Below are 4,488 nucleotides of genomic sequence, written 5' to 3' on the forward strand. Positions count from 1 at the left end.
CCCTGATAAGGTAACAACAGTACTGTGCCCAACAAATGGTAAACAGTGGATAAATGTTAGTTCTAATTATGATTGTCAATCATCTTTCCCAACCCCTAACTGTAATGCTTAGTATTTACTTACCACCCTATAGGAGCTGATGTGTCTGTGACATTGCGTGGAGGAGAGAAAGAAGAGGATGAAGGAAACCAGAATGTGGGATAGGACTCAAAGCATTAAGGGCTACAAGGAGATTTATTTAATCAGCAACACACATTTAACCAGGAATATTATTTTTGACTCAAACTAGATTGATTTAGGTTTTTATTTTATTTAGTTTTGCATATGACATCTTGTGATTCTAAATGTAGATTTCTCTAAAGGTGGTTCAGAGCTTGCTTCTGATCATTGCTATTTGTGAATTTAAAAAGCAAATGGCAGACTTTGATTGGTATTGGGAGAGGAGAGCAGACCACAGAGAGCCCAGAGCAGCCCTATGCCAGACTAGTTACCATCACACCCTGGAAGGAGCTGCAGCTGCCATAACTGGCCCCAGTCACCATCATGGCAACCATGAGCAGTGAGGCCAATACCCAGCAGCCACCTGTTGCCCTCCCACCCAACCCTCCCTACCCCCATTGCCCTTACCCTCAGTGCTGTGGACACCAAAATGAATACCATAGGCAGCAGCGCAGGGAGCAGACAGCTTCAGCCTCACATCAGGGGGGACTGCCAGGGGAGACAAGAAGGCCATCATAATGAAAGTTTTGGGAACAATAAAATGGTTCAGTATAAGAAATGGATATGGTTTCATAAACAGGAATGACTCAAGGAAGTTGTATTTGTCCACCAGACTGCCATAAAGAAGAATAACCCCAGGAAGTACATTTGCAGTGTAGGAGATGGAGAGACTGTGGAGTTTGATGTTTTTGAAGGAGAAAAGGGTGAAGAGACAACAAATGTTGCAGCCCTGGTGGACCTAACAGTGTAAGGCAGTAAATATGCAGCAGACTGTAAACATTATAGACACTATCCTTGTCACAGGGGTACTCCAGCAATTACCAGCAGAATTACCAGGACAGTAACAATGGGTTAAAGAATGAGGGATCAGACAGTGCTCCCAAAGGCCAGGCCAAACAGTGCCAGCCCTACCTCAGGTAACAGTTCCCACCTGAATATATGTGGCATCAACCATAGTATTCCAACCCTCCCATACAGGGAGAAGTGATGGAGGTGCTGATAAATGGGGTCCAGGAGAACAGGGTCAGCCAGTGAGGCAGAATATGTATGGGGAGTAGAGACCATGATTTTGCAGGGGGGTTTCTTGCCAAATACAGCCTAGAGAGGATGGCAATGAAGATAAGAAAAATCAAGATGAGACCCAAGGCCAGCAGCCACCTCAGCCTGGTACTGCTGCAACTTCAATTACCCATGCAGATGTCCAGAAAATCCTAAATCATAAGATGGCAAAGAGACAGAGCAGCCAATCCATCAGTTGAGAATTCATCCGCTCCTGAGGCTGAATGGGGCCAGGCTGAGTAAATGCTGGGTTACCATCTCTACCATCACCTGGTTTAGTAATCTAGCAAGAAGAAATTAATATGAAATTCCAGCAATAAGAAATGAACAAAAAATTAGAAGTGAAGACTTTAAGTGCTTGCTTTTTGCTCACCGACCAGATGATTAGAACTATCTGCATTATATATGCAGCATGGGGCTTTTATAATTTTTCTCTAAAGACATCTCTTTTTGGTAATGATGAACATGTTTTTTAAAATAATGCCAAGATGGAGGTGTAGGTAGAAACCGTTTGCTTCCTTGCACAACCAAAAGGAGGATAACAACCAATCTAAAATCAATAAACAATCAGAAGTGCCAGAAAATCAAACTGCATGGAATTCTGACAACCAAGAAATTAAAGTAAAAGTCAACCAAAACAACCAGACTGGTAAGAACCTGTGGCGCAAGCAGGGCCAGCTGAGAAAAACTGCAGTGAGGTGGGGGACTGTGCTAGCAGGAGGGCTGAGAGAAACCGTGGTGAGGCAGTGCACCACACTGGTGGGGCTGGCTGAAGCAGAAACAGACTTGGATCTCACTATGGACTATGGCAGGGGTTGTCAAAGTGTGAGAAACACCCAGTCTCATAAGAGAGTTGATGGAAAGTGGGCTAGAGCCAAGCAGGCAAGCTGCATTGTTCCTTCTCTGACCCCTCCCCCACAGGCAGTGCAGCAGTGCAGCAAGGAGGGCTGCCTAGCCCTGGAGAATATTTAAGGCCCTGCCCCCTTACAATTTAGTAGGTGTGCTGAGACAAAGAAATATGGCCCAAATGAAAGAACAGAGCAAAGCTTCAGAAAGAGAACTAAGCTATGAGGAAATAGCCAACCTATCTGATGGAGAATTTAAAGCCCTGGCAATCAAAATGCCCACAGAACTGGTTGAACTTGTTTGAAAAATGAGAGAACAAATGAAAAGATACCCAAAATGAAATAAAGCAAAAATATCCAGGGAACCAACAGTGACAGCAAGGAAACCAGGATTTAAAGCAATGATTTAGAACAAAAGGAAGAAATAAATATCCAACTGGATCAGAATGAAGAAACAAGAATAAAAAAAAATGAAGACAGGCTGAGGAATCCCTGGGAGAATCTGAAATGTTCCAATATCCAAATTTTAGGGGTGCCAGAAGGAAAAGAAAAACAGCAAGGAATTGAAAACTTATTTGAACAAAATATAATGAAGGAGAAGTTTCCCAATCTGGTGAAGGAAGATTTCCCAATCTTTCAGGAAGTCCAGGAAGCTCAGAGAATCCCAAAGAAGTTGGACTCAAAGAGGAACACACCAAGGCACATCATCAAGTTACCCAAGATTAAAGATAAAGAGAGAATCCTAAAAGCAGCAAGAGAAAAGAAGACAGTTACCTACAAAGGAGTGCCTATAAGGGTATCAGCTGATTTCTCATAAGGAAACTTGCAGGCAAGAAGGGGCTGGAAAGAAGTATTTGAAGTCATGAAAGGCAAAGACCTACATCCAAGATTAGTCTATCCAGCAAAGCTTTCATTTAGAATGGAAGGGCAGATAAAGTGCTTCCCAGATAAGGTCAAGTTCAAGGAGTTCACCATCATCAAGCCCTTATTATATGAAATATTAAAGGGACTTATCTAAGAAAAAGAAGGAGATCAAAAACATGAACAGTAAAATGACAAGAAACTCACAACTATCAACAAATGAACCTAAAAGAAAAGAAAAACAACGAAAATAAAACCTAAGCAAACAACTAGAACAGGAACAGAATCAGAGAAATGGACATCACATGGAGGGATTTCAGTGGGGAGGGAAAAAGGAGGAATGGGGGAAAAGGTACAGGGAAGAAGCATGATTGGTAGGCATAAAATAGATGGGGAGAGATAAAAATGGCATAGGAAACAGAGAACTAAAAAATATTTATATGTACAACCCATGGACATGAACTAAGGGGGTGGGTGGGTAGTGCTGGAGGGTTGGGGCATGCAGGGCAGAAGGGGGATAAAGGAGGAAAAATTGGAAAAGTTGTAGTAGCATAGTCAATAAGATATACTTAAAAATAAAAATAAAACAATAAATCAATACACCTTTAAAGGTTTTTTAAATTGTTTCATATCTGGTGAAGTTGAGATTTTCAAGAACCTCATTTCTAGTTTGTAATAAAAGTTTTCAACTTGATTTTTTCAAAAAAGTCAACAAACTGCAAGCACTTGCTAATAAAAGAATCTTAAATAATAAAAAAAATAAATAAAAAGCAAAGAGCAAGGCACTGGCTGGCATAGCTCAGTGGACTGAGCTCGGGCTGTGAACCAAAGCATCGCAGGTTCGATTCCCAGTCATGGCACATGCCTGGGTTGCAGGCCACGGCCCCCAGCAACTGCACCTTGATGTTTCTCTCTCTCTTTCTTTCTCCCTTCCCTCTCTAAAAATAAATAAATAAAATCTTTAAAAAAAGAATATTACATAAAAATAAAAGCAAAGAGCAGGTTTTATTTACCCCTCTAGTTTTGATTACCAGGAATGTTGCTCTGCTCGCATCAAAGGAAGAGCAAATCTTTTGTCCCTTGCTGTCCAGTGTGGTCATCTAGTACTTGTAGCCACTATGGACACTGACATTTAAGTACTCAAGGAGGCAGGGCACGAGACACTTTCTGTCCACATTTAAATACAGCATATGAATTTTTTTTCTTTTAAACACTTACTGGAAACTAATCAGCTTTGCAAATAAGGAGTTAGCCTTAATGATTTTCAATGAATACTCTCCGTGCTGTATTTATAAATCTATTTAAGCTCTCTAGCAATGGATAGTAATGGAAAAATTTTCTAGTAATTGAAAAATTTGAGGCTCATAAAATATGTTTACTTGCTTTGTACAAACTGCCACAATGCCATTCTCAAATTCTCTGAAAGTCATTTGAAGTAAATGTGTGTAATTTGGTCATTTTTAAAACTTCCTAACTTGAAATACTGTATAGGTATGCCCTAGTT

The 4,488-nt window shown here is 40.8% G+C and overlaps 1 pseudogene; it reads left to right on the forward strand.

Annotated features, from left to right (window-relative positions):
- Positions 1-552: 552 nt before the first annotated feature.
- On the forward strand, positions 553-1,521 carry LOC114508935 (annotated as a pseudogene).
- The last annotated feature ends 2,967 nt before the right edge of the window (positions 1,522-4,488 follow it).

This window comes from Phyllostomus discolor, chromosome 11 (genome assembly GCF_004126475.2).
Source record: "Phyllostomus discolor isolate MPI-MPIP mPhyDis1 chromosome 11, mPhyDis1.pri.v3, whole genome shotgun sequence".
NCBI lineage: Eukaryota > Metazoa > Chordata > Mammalia > Chiroptera > Phyllostomidae > Phyllostomus > Phyllostomus discolor.